Raw genomic sequence first — 13,130 nt, 5'->3', positions numbered from 1 at the left:
TTGAACTGGGGGACCATGAGGTCATTCCTTCCTGTCACATGACTGGAGAGAGCAGAGATCAGGGGAGCCACACAGAGACACAGAGAGGAGATACGGCCTGTGTGTGCATGTGCGCATGCTTGTGTGTGTGTAAAAGAGATGATGCCTGAGATCTGATGGCTTACCAGTTCTATTTCGAGGCCAGGCTCTCTTTCAGCTCCCAGTTTTTATGAGGCACTCACCCCTATATCCTTAAAAAAGCCCCCTCCACTCCCCTTTTTTTTTGCGGTACGCGGGCCTCTCAGTGTTGTGGCCTCTCCAGTTGCGGAGCACAGGCTCCGGACGCGCAGGCTCAGCGGCCATGGCTCACAGGCCCAGCCGCTCCGCGGCATGTGGGATCTTCCCAGACCGGGGCACGAACCCGTGTCCCCTGCATCGGCAGGCGGACTCTCAACTACTCTGCCACCAGAGAAGACCCAGGTGGTTCTTATCGGCCAACTTGGGGAAAACCTTCTTCTAAGACTTTGTGGCTAAAAATGTAGTCTGCAGAGCTGTGCTCTTGGTACCAGCTGGAAGCTGTTCAGAAATGCAGAATCCCAGGCTCCCCCCACCCGAGACCTGCTGAGTCAGAATCTGCATTTCAACAACATCCCCATATGATCCGTGGACACCTTTGAGTTGAGAGGCGCCACTGTAAACTATCCTCTAATTGGCTGGTTTCTGGAAAAGTAAGTTGCAGTTTTGGCCATGTGTTTCCCCTGATATGCATGAAGAGAAAGACTGAAATACTATTGGTTGGTCTTGCACACACTTAGACACAAACCAGGACCCACAGTAACGACTGGGATTTGTATCAATAAAATCAGCTGCGGTATATAAACAAAGTACCATTTCTAGACATTTCAATAAGCTTGCCTCTTCAAGTTGATCTTCAAGTTGATCTCTGAGTTTTAGGATTCAAGCTTCATGTTAATTCCTCCTACACCATTCACCCTCTTTAATTAATTTAGCTCCCAACAAGGAGTTGCTGAGATTCCTCCATCTAAGTACGTGCCCTCTGTTTCTCATAGGAAAGCCCATTTCATCAGTTTCCAGTAGTAAAGAAAAGGACGGGGACCACCTTACCGATTTCTCTGCCATTAGCCGCTTGACTCTGGCTTTCAGCTTCTCCTCTTGCTGTAGCCTTTCCTCAGTCAGCTTCTCCTTCTCTGCCAGATGCTGCCGTAACTCTTCTCGCAGCAAATACTGCTGAGTTTCCCAAGAACTGTTGATCTTCATCTGAAATGAGGGGAAGGGGAACTGCAGCTGATGGGGGACAGGACTAACGCAGGAGTCATTTCCACTACCTTTGGGGGCGGGACAAAGGTTCACGAAACTTTCTTCAAAACACAGAAAAACGATGCTTAGCTTAGTAACTAATAGCGAAGTAGTAGAGCATCGTGGTTAAGAGCTCAGACTCCAGATCTAGGTAGAATCTCAGCTCTAGTTCTTTCTAGACACTTCTTCATATAGAAAATAAGCGGGTGAACTAAGGCAGGCCGTCTTCCTCCTCTTTCATCCCTGCCGGCCGCTTGGGTGCGGGATTCTGTGGAGAGCACGGGCCCGTGAAGGGGCTCTGCAGCACGCCTACCTGACCTACTGCCCTTTCCAAATTGGCTTTAATGAGGTTTTCTCTGTTCCTCATTTCTTGCAGCTGAAGCAATTTCCTTCTGGAATCCTCCCGAAGCTTCTCTTCCACCTGAAAGGATGATGAAACCGAGGGCTTGCTGATAATGTGACCCTCATGCCCTCTGGGGAAACTCTTCTGGGGGGGCTAATGGCAGTGGGGGAGTCCCTGAGGGGTAGGGACAGCTGCAGCCCAGCAGCAGGGGTCACAGGCATGCACAGGGTGGAGGCAAACTCACAGGGAGTTGCCCCCTACGGGAAAGGGCCGAGCTCTGCACCCGGGGCTCAACTATGTTCTACCGCACACTCCCATCCCAGCTCGGTCCCTAACAAGCCGTACGACACTCGGAAAGTTATTTCACTGCTCCGTGACTCAGTGTCCTCATCTGTCAAATGGGGATGATGATACTAGTATCACTGCATAGAGTTATTGTGGGCATTCAATGTTTGGAATAGTGCTTAAGGGCTCTGTGAGTGTGTTAAGTACTGTTGTAACCTATGAAAGGTGGACGGCAATGTCCGCCGTACAGTCTCGTTCTAATAACTCGTGATGGGTACTTGGAAATGTTATGATTGGGTTTATTATCATAACTGTTTGTCGTTACCACTTTGAGCACACTCACTGGTGGTAACCTCTCTGGAGGCTTGCTAAAGCAATGTCTATTAAGAATTGCAGCCTACCAAGGAAGGCATTTAAAGTGGAGAAGCTTGCCTAGTTTTCCCCCCTTGCTTGGGTAACAGTCAACGCATGGTAAGCTTGGGAGTGCTCCACACTACCCTTGGCTGGCCAGTGTAGGCCTCGCAGCTGCTCAATTCTTGGATGCACCTGCTGAGCCCTGGGCTCTGGCACTAACAGGAAATGAGGCAAACTCTCATAAATAAATGGAAAGTGTTTGTGCTGAAACAAATTCACAGGCTGTTTTTTTAGGGATCTGAAGAGGGGGATCACAGGGATCTAATAAAAGACCCAGAAAAGCCCTTAAGAGCTTTCTTCTGAGTAGTGTGGTCCAGTGGAAGAGCCTCTACCCAGCTCCGTTACCTTGGAAAAGTCATCTAAGCTCTCTGGGCCTTAGTTTTCTCCCAGGTCTAAACATGCTCTGACTTCTGTATCAGCAGCCTTCTTCATATGCTGCAAAAGCCAAGTCCAGCCTTGGGCTCTGCCCTTATCTGTGCTCTGCATGAACAGCCCCCGTTCCCGTCCCCAAGTCTCAGAGTCACCTTCAGCGGCCGCCCTGCTCCCTCTCTCACACTCAGTGGTCTCACGCCTGTCCTCCAGTCCCTCTCACATGCTAGCTGGACTGTGACAACTGGCCTCCTCGCCTCTAGTTTAGTTTCTTCCAGTGCAATCTTAACGGGACTGTGAGAGTTACCTTGCTGTAAGGCAGCTCTGTCCAACAGAACTTTCTGCAACGGTACAGGTACTCTGAGCGAGGCTGTGTTGTCTAATACGGCAGCCACCAGCCACATCTGGGGATCAAGCACTCGAAATGGGGCTGGTGTGACGGAGGAACTGAATTAAAAATTTTAGTTAATTTTTATTAATTTCAGTGAAAACAGTAGCATGTGGCTGTTTGCTACGCCAGGGTCACTGAAGTCAGACGAACCTGGAGTCAGACAAAACCGACTGTGCCATTGGGCTAGTTACTTTACTAGTAGCTAGTAGCCTTGACTTTCTCATCTGTAAAATGGAGAGGATGATTTCTAGATCACAGCGCTGTTGTGAAGATGAAGAGATGAAATGTTCAGGGGAACGCCTAGTACCTGAGAAATTGTAACTATCATTTTCACCCTTATTACTGTCCACGAATGTCTTTCCATCAGTCACTTGTTTAGAAGCCTTAGTAGCTCCCCACTGCCTGTGTGGTACAGAGCCCAAGCGCCTGAACTAAGGCAAAACACCAAGCCAGGGATTCAAGAAGCCCCTACGAACTCTGAACGAGGTAAATAAAACTGAATCCACACCTAGATAAACCATAATAAAACGGCTGGAAATCAGGGGAAAAGACAATCTTAAAAGCAACCAGAGAAAAAGACAGGTTATGCAAAGGTACAACAGTTAGGCTTACAAATGACTTCTAAATAGAAATAATCGGAGCCACAAGACAATAGTGACATATCTAATGCTGTATCTAATGTGCTGAAAGAAAAGAATTGCCATTGTAGAATTCAATACACAGTCAAATGTGTTTTAAGAATGAAGGTGGGCTTCCCTGGTGGCGCAGTGGTTGAGAGTCCGCCTGCCGATGCAGGGGAAACGGGTTCGTGACCCAGTCTGGGAAGATCCCACATGCCGTGGAGCGGCTGGGCCCGTGAGCCATGGCCGCTGGGCCTGTGCATCCGGAGCCTGTGCTCCGCAACGGGAGAGGCCACAACAGTGAGAGGCCCACATACTGCAAAAAAAAAAAAAAAAAAAAAAAAAAGAATGAAGGTTAAATATACATCTCCAGACAGACACACAGGCACATTTGAGAATTTGTCATCAGTAGAGTCACAATGAGGGAAAACATTAAAGGCTATTCTTCAGGCACAAGAAAAATGAACCCAGGTGGGTGATCAGAGATGCAGAAAAGACAAGCAACAGTAAGGGTAATGTGTGGATATGATACTGACTATAGAAAAACACTAGTAATGTCTTGTGGGGTTTTAACTATCAAGAGGAGTTTAGAAAATGACAGCAATGGCTTATAAATCTGGAGGGGGTAAGTGAAGTTAAGGTGTTTGAAACTCATTGCACTGTCAAGGAGAAGGGCATAATTATCAACTACTATTGCCTCTTGGTAAGTTAAGAATGCAGGGCTTCCCTGGTGGCGCAGTGGTTGAGAGTCCGCCTGCCGATGCAGGGGACATGGGTTCGTGTTCCGGTCCGGGAGGATCCCACATGCCGCGGAACGGCTAGGCCTGTGGGCCATGGCCACTGAGCCTGTGCGTCCGGAGCCTGTGCTCCACAACGGGAGAGGCCACAACAGTGAGAGGCCCACGTACCACAAAAAAAAAAAAAAAAAAAAAAAAGAATGCATATTGTAGTCTTCAGGATGACTACTAAGAGAATAGTAGAAGAGTGAAAAACTTAATTAATGTGTGATTTTGGTGAGTCAAGGATGAATGCTATTGTCTTACTATTACTAAAAGAATAGTAAAAAAGTGAAATATTTCCAAGCTAATAGAGGGCGAAAGTGGAATAAGAGAAAACCATCCACTCAGAAGGAGGCAAGAAAGGAGAGAAAAAGGAACATAGCACAGATGGTACAACTGGTATTGAGCAAGAAGGTAGATTTAAACCCCAGTACACGAGTAATTACATAATATAAATGGACTAAAAGTCAAAGATTGTCAAACTGGATTTTGTAAAAATGATACGCTATTTGAAGGCATATGTCTAAACCTTAAGACAAAAATTGACAGAGAACATATGAAAAAGATATGGTATGAAAACTCTAACCAACAGAAAGCCAGTGATGAAGCTAAATGACAAAGGAGACGATAAGGGAGAAACACTACTAGAGATGAAAAGGGACATTTCATGATGATCTAAAGTTTTGCTCTACAGGAAGTATTAGGATTCTAAATTTATATGCACCTAGTAACACAGCCTCAAAATATATAAAGCAAAAATTGTTCATATTAAAAGAAGAAACACACAAATGACAAACATGTTGAGATTTTTAAAAACATTCTCAATGATGGAACAAAAAGACAAAAAAAATCAATATGAGAATTTAAGTTGGAACAACATCATTGGCAAACTTGATTTAATGGATCAATTCTTTCTTAGATAATTTCACAATTAATATCTGAAGGCAGTCTAGGGTTGTGGTTACACACAGGAGCTTTGGAGTCAGGCAGACCTGGATTCAAGTTCTGCCACAACTACTTTATGCAAGTGAACTTGGATAACTTCCTTCACCTCTGTGAGCCTCAGTTTTCCCAACTGTAAAGTGGGGTGAATACCAGTATAGACCGCATGGGGTCATTGTGAGGATGAACAGAGATGATGCAGGTGGAGTGCTGGCCCCAGAGTGGTTCCCAGGCCGACCTGTCCCTGCCATACCTTGCTCTTTTCCCGCAGCCTCAGAGAGATCAGGCTCTGCTCGGTACTGCTCCTTTTCAGCTCCACCCTGAGCTTCCTCATTTCTTTTTCCATGTCATGGATTTGCTGAAAGAGTTCCAACAACAGGGAAGTCAACTTCACAACTCACTTCATCCGGTTCATTAAGGCAGAAACCTAGTCTGGGATTCGCTTAACTCCTTCCCTTGGGGGACAATTCCACATCTTTGAGGCAAAGTGGACTTTCTTTCAACGGATGCAATGAAAGGGCTGGGTGAGGGAAAATTTGAGTTTCTTTTGAAGATCAGCATGGATCCTGGATTAAACAGTACAAGATACCTATCCACTCATTAGAGTCTCTTTCCTTGGGGTATATTTTTGAGTTCAATCTAAATAAGGGCTGTTTGGAAGACACAATAGGCACAGTTTGGAAGAAAAGAACAATGCTATTTTTCTTTTTTCTCATTTGAGGCAGAGAAGTGTGCTCCTGACAGAGAGAAGAACACATGTCTCCTGCCCCCGTCCCAGGCACCGTCCTTCCCAACGGATGGAAAACGTATGCCTGGTGATGTGCACGAGTGTTCGGGCTGGTACAGGGGGTGAACATTTACATTGAGTGGTCATCTTTTCATTGTATTCATTTTTATGTTCACCTTCCATACAAGGCCAGTGATACATTTGCTTTTTACTTTGTTTTTATGAATTGTTGTAAAATTGAATGTATTTAAGCAAAAACACTTCAAGAAGAGTTGTGTTAATAACAGTGTTCAGGGCTGTGATAAAACTTGTGACAGTGGATCATGAAAGTCTGGGCATCACAAGTCCAGGGGTAGGGACCACGGTGAATTTCTAGCAGCATACGGTGGCCACTTCCCGTCCCTTTCCCCAGGGGAAACCTGATGTGGGGCCTTGAGCCAACTGCACAGAAAATCTGGGGAGAGTGTGTTTTCCATGGTCTTTTCACCCATCTCTTTGAGGCCAGCAAACCAATTAGGAGACTACATTAACAGACAAACACCCAGAAAGCCCCAGAGCTTGTGCTAGCTAATGGGCCAAGGAACCCCTCCAAAACCCTCAAGGCCACAACCTAGGCTTTCAGTGGACACCTAGGGGGCAGGAGGTTCAACGCACGGTTTTGCAGAGTTTTAACTCTTTCTCTTGGGCTTCCCACTTCTCCTTCTGGGCATCTTCCTTCTGTAACTCTTCTTTCAGCACTGAGCACTGTGGAGAAAAAGGACAAGGCCACGGGGGCTTGGCAGGGGTTCCCAGTACCTGTGTTCACGCCCAGGAGTGTTTCCTGCTGTATAACCCAATCACACCTCTGAATTCTGAGAGGCGAGACCATTTGTGTGATGGGAGCACGGGATCCTGCAGTCATTCCCAGTTCACCCCTCTCATGAGTTCTGAGGAATAGAGCGTCTAAATTCCTCTTCAAGAGCCAGCAAACTTCACTGCAGGCGAAATCCAGCTTTGTAGAGTCTGGGTACTTAGGGTGAAGGAATTGGGATGTTTTCACGCTGTGACCGGTGAGGGTGGAGGGGGCCGAGCCAGTGAGCTGGGGTCCATCTTAGGGCTTTTGTGCAGGTTGCATCTCAAAGACACAACTGCCCTGACTGGTGTGGAGGGGAAAACGGAGCTGTCTTGCCCGAGGGCGGCTTGGCAACAGGCATTAAGGGCATAAGGATGGATGTGCCTTCTTTTGACCCAGCAATTCCCACTTTAGGAATGTACCTTAAGGACAATGACTGGAGAAATAAGTAAATTTGTAGTTTCAAGGATGCTCTTCACAGAATTGTCAGTAACAGTGGAAGAAAAAAAAAAAAAAAAGAGGAAACAACCCAAGTGTTGTTTAGAACAGCAGACCACTTTATAACACTGGGTACATCCAGGAGAAAGTATGTAGCTTTTAAGACGAATGATAAGAGCGTTGATTTATTAGAATGGGAAAATAATAAGTATTTAAAAATTTAAAAAATGTGCATAGTATAAATTCACTATAAAATGATTGATTGATTGATTTCTAGGCAATATATAGAAACAAGACTGGAAAAACAGACATGAAAATATTAACACTGATTTCTCAAGGTAGCATTTCCTCTCCTCTCTTTTTATTTTTTCTTCTCAATGTCATCTACTTATTTTTCTAAAATTAACACACATGATGTATGTCATTAAAAAAAAAAGCATCTCAAATGTTCACAAGAGCAGTACCCTTGGTGGTGACGAGCCCTTGTGCTATTGGCCAGCACAGTCTAGAGGAGGAGGGACCTCACTCCAAGGTCAATGAGGAAGGGGAAACGGGGACATAAATCATCCAAATGCACTTCAGGAGGTAGAAGAGCCAAGCAGGTGCTGTCTTTGCAGATTCCTTCTACTTAGCACCAGCTCTGCATCCCCTTCCCGTCCCCAACACACACACACACACACACACACACACACACACACACACAAACATAAAACAGCTATAGCACATGCCTGCGAAGACAGTCTGCTTGGGAGAAACGAATGCAGAGGGCTTGGCCAGGCAGCCAACCTCGGGCAGAGGCAGAAGAGCACAACGAAAACCAGCCTCCCACTTCTCGGAAAACGATTTTGTCATCCCCATTTCACAGATGGGGAAATGGAGGCCAAATAAGTTACAATAAAAGAAAGCTCTGGGATGGGACCCTGTTCTGTCTGATCCCAAAGCTCATGCAGTGCCTTTCACCAGCTCCAAACTGGGTATGGTACTACGTACCAGGTATTACCTACTGTGCCTTTTCCTTGGAACCTCAAGATCTGTTCTCACCCCACCCCCATGCAGACCTAGCTATCGGGTAGCCTCTGGGAATCTCTGAGTTGCCACCTGAGATGAAAGCTTTGAGGTTTTACCTTGACTCACAGAAACAGGCACATCATGCAAATACTGAGAAATCTTCTCCTATAGGGGCAGGATTCTAAAGTTAGCATTGAAGGCAAGATTTGCAAATAGTCAAAGTTACATGTAAAAAGCTCTTTGCTTGCCTACCACGTTCATCTTCCATAGAGGCATTCTACACACTAAAGTCTAAGGAAGAAATGAGAGTCTGCGTGTTTGCATCTGGATCTTCAAACGTTCTGCTTTGAAGACAATTATGAGAACCAGTGGTGCTGGGACCACGATGCAGCCGTGTGGTCATCCTTGCTCACAGAGAGATCGTATTCTGCTTAATATTAAACTTTGCAATGGCAGTATATGCTCATAGGTGTGTTTGTTGCTGGGATTAAACAAACTCATTTATAATAGGGGTTAGAAAATGTTTGCTGGATTTGAAAATCTATTATGCTTATTCTGAGCCACATACATGCTGTTCTTTGAAAGGCTTCAGAGAAGTTGGCCACCTGCCCAGCAGCTACCCTCCCTGGGTCCTTGGGCACTGGCCTCATCTCACCACCGTGTGTCATGTGACTCCACTGTGTCTGCTTTTCACAGCTACAATTTGCTGATGACCCGACACTCACTCTGGAGCTGAGGGCTTCGAGCTGGTGATCCTTTTCTTTGTTCTCACTTTTCAGTTGATTCACCTCCTGTTGTAGTTGTTGAACTTGACCATCCTTTACTAACACGTCTCTTTGCAAAGATGACACCATCTCTGTAAAAGAACCAAACCAAACCAAAACAAAAGACTCATGGAGGTCAAAGAGGCAGGAAGGATTGTTGGCAACACCATGGCTGTCAGCCAATGTTCGGACAAGACCTTCCAAGCCTGGGCCACCACCGGTGCCCGCCTAGAACTGGGGAGGCTTTTTCCAAGGGTCCCAGAGCAGGAATGGGAATGAGAGCAAAGTCCACGGAACAGGGTTTGAGGCTTCAGTGAGAATGAGGGGCAGTCGGCACCAGCGAGAGGAGAAACCTGTGGGGGCCCCTTGTGAGCACAGGCCAGGCAAAGCTGGGAGGAGAGGCCACACCATGGGCCTGGGGAACAAAGGCCCAGCACAGGGAAGGTCCAAGAATTCTTCTCCAGAGGCCAGGAGACGGGTGTGTGGCAGAGGGCACTGCTGGACGCTATTGATGGGGTGGTTGGTTTCACAGTCCTCTGAGTTTGGACCCCTCTCTACCACTTATTAGCTTCATGGTCTTGGACAAGCTATTTCACCTCCCACTGTCTGTCCCACACAGATTTATTGTAAGGGTCAAATGAGACGGTATGTCCCAAGAACACAAAGTGGCTAAATTATGTTTGTTCCATGGCGCCTATTATTATTCTCGGCAGCCAGCTTCCAAAATGGCCCCAATGATCCCTGCCGCCTAGAATTCATGCCCTGTGTAGCCCCTCCCACCTTGAATAGGGCTGCCATGGGTAACCAATATGATACTGTGGAAATGACGAACTGTTTCCTCTCAGGCTGAGTCATAAAAGACACTGTGGCCTCCTCTTTGCTCCCTCTTGAATCACTCACTCTGGGGGAAGCCAACTGCTGTGTTGTGAGGACACTCAAGCAGCCCAAGAGAGAAGCATGTGTGCTCAGGGACTAAGGCCTCCAGCCAATAGCCACATGAGCAGCCATTCGGAAGGGGGATCCTCCGGCTCCCCCTGAGGCTTTAGATGACATGACTGATGCCCCAGCCAACATCTTGACTGCAACTCATGAGAACTAAGTCACCCCCCGCTCAAATTCCTGAACTACAGAAACTGGGGGAGATAATAAATATTGGTTGGGGTTTTATCCATTACATTTTGGGGTAACTTGTTATGCAGCAATAGATAACTACTCCATTACTGTAGTATCATTTTTTTAAACATCTTTATTGGAGTATAATTGCTTTACAATGGTGTGTTAGTTTCTGCTTTATAACCAAGTGAATCAGTTATGCATATACATATCTCCCCATATCTCTTCCCTCTTGCATTGTAGTATCATTTTGAATAAAAGTGGGAAGAAGGGTGCATAAATGCAGTGGTATTGGGTTATCTCCTATGGTTCTTTTCTTGAAAGAACATCAGGCCCAGTTTTAGTGGTAGATATCAATCAAGAATGTCTATGAAATAAAGCACAAAATGCTCCAGAATTTCAGTTTAAAAATGAGCTTTGCCTCCAGGACACAGTTCAGTTACTTGGAAATCCCTCTGGGGCTTGCCACACTTTGAGTGGGTCCAGCCCATCTCAAGCGTTATCCCAACCCAGGTCTGTCCGACTCCCTGATCGGAGAAGGTGGGATCTGAGACAGGCTTGATGCTTGGATGAGGTTTCACTGGCCGACATACGGGAGGAAGGTGAGGACCAGCGAGTTCATCCTTCCATTCCTGGCGCCCAGAACAGCACCTAGCCTGGGGGAGGTGCTCAGAAAATATCTGAGGACATCCCAAGTGAGGGAGGAGCATAAGCAGAGACCTGGGGGCAGCAGGGGGTGGGGCTGGGTGTGATTAAGTTGCAGAGTGAGGCAGAAGAAAAGCACGGATTCATACAGAGATGGGGATTCACGTGCGACTCAATGCTATGTCTGGCTTCTACAGCTGTGGGCATGTTTCCTGTTACGCGCCGGCTGCTTTCAGAGTGATGTGCCCCTCCGAGGCTCACTGCCTCCTCCCTGTCACCTGCTTCTCTCCCTCCCCTCGTCTGTGAGTGGTCCCATCCTCTTCAGGTCTCTAGGCATGTCAGTTTCTGCTTAAAAACCTCCACTGGATTCCCAACACCCTTGGAATAAAAACCCAGACCCCCCGACCCTGCCCAGCCCCACAATCCCCTGTTCACTCCATGCAGCCTCTCTTGCCCTTGGCTTGTCCTTGCTCACGTGAAACAGGTCCTCTCTAAAAGAAGGACATAGCCGTGGAGGATACAACATAAACTGGTTAGAATCAGCTAGGTCCAAGGGGGCGTAAGATACGACTTCCAGGGGGACTGGAGCCTCATTACAGACTCATTGTAATACATGAGCGAAATGACACACCCACCAGTACCAGGACAGTTCCGAGGCTGACCATAAAGGTCAAAAAGTGGGTGGTGGGGCTTCCCTGGTGGCGCGGTGGTTGAGAGTCCACCTGCCGATTCAGGGGACACGGGTTCGTGCCCCTGTCCGGGAAGATCCCACATGCCGCGGAGCGACTGGGCCCATGAGCCATAGCCACTGAGCCTGTGCGTCCGGAGCCAGGGCTCCGCAACGGGAGAGGCCACAGCAGCGAGAGGCCCGTGTACAGGAAAAAAAAAAAAGTGGGTGGTGGCCCAATTCCTGGAAATCCCCGCCCCTTCCCCAAAATATTAGAGTTGTCACAATCCTCCCACTCATTAGCCAATAAAATTACCCACCCCATAAAAACTAACCACCCCATATTTAGGGGCCTCTAGCCTTCTGAGATAGCCCACACTCTGTCTGTGGAGTGTGTTTCTCTCTAAAGAAATCCACTTCTTACTTTGTCTCTCACTGAATTCTTTCTGCATGAGACATAAAGAACCTGAGCTTTATTAAGTCCCGAGACCACATGCGTGATCTCGATTAAAAGATAGTGGGTTCTGACTGGGTTCGAGTCCCAGCCCACGGGTTCAAGTCCCACCTGAGTTCCATGGTTGCACACCCACTAAGCTGGTCCCCCTTGGCCTCCCCGCTTGAAGCGCTGGCCACCACGACACACAGTTTATTTTCTCCACAGCACCACTGCTCTCTGAAGTGGGCTTGTTTATTCATCCGTTTACTTTTATTGTCTGTCACCCCCTCCCGAATCTGTGAGTACAGGAATCTGACTGTCTTGCTTGGCTCTCCCTCCCCGGAGCCTGGAATGGGGCCTGACACCTAGTAGGAGCTCAAGAAACATGTTGAAGCAATGAAGGAATCCAGGGAATCAAAGCTCAGCCACAGCTGTGCGTTGGCTGCCCCTCTCCCAACCCAGGCCCTTTGTCAGGTAACCACCTCTGATCAAATTAGAAAATGGTTTCCCTTGGGCCCAAGTGCACTCGGCTGAAATGGGTGAGACAATGGGTGCCTTAAAGGAGTGACCCCATTTTGTCCACGCTCTAGTTTGCACTCAGGCTGCTTTGTGGAACCACCCAAGCCACAAGGCGACCTGTGTTCTCCCTGGTGGGGCCAGTGCTCAGGAGACCTTGTAGCCAAGAGATACCATTCTCTCAAATATTTACCAGGCCCTGCCCTCGGAACTGGGCGGCAAGAAACCTCCACTGAGGGAGAACTCTAATGCACCGACACGGGTGATCCCTGAGGCTGCACCCATGTCACGGGCACAGGTGTGCTGGTTGACTGGTGATGTCTGCAGGGGGAGGGCAAAAGCTCTGAGGCCTGAATGCAGAAGGGCCTCACCTGACGTAATGGCGGTCTCCCTCCTTAAGTTCTCGGCCTCGTGCTTCAGGGAGGTGATTTCTAAGTTTCTCTCAGACAGGGTCTGGCACAGCACCTGGTTGTAGCCTTGCTGTAGGGCACTGATCTGTGGAAGGAGGCAACACACAGTCAGAGGGGGCCAGCCAGGCCTGCAGG

This window comes from Mesoplodon bidens (assembly GCF_964165515.1).
Source record: "Mesoplodon bidens genome assembly, contig: HAP1_SCAFFOLD_776, whole genome shotgun sequence".
Classification (NCBI taxonomy): domain Eukaryota; kingdom Metazoa; phylum Chordata; class Mammalia; order Artiodactyla; family Ziphiidae; genus Mesoplodon; species Mesoplodon bidens.
The sequence above is the reverse complement of the archived record's forward strand: the minus strand, read 5'-3'. Positions refer to the sequence as shown.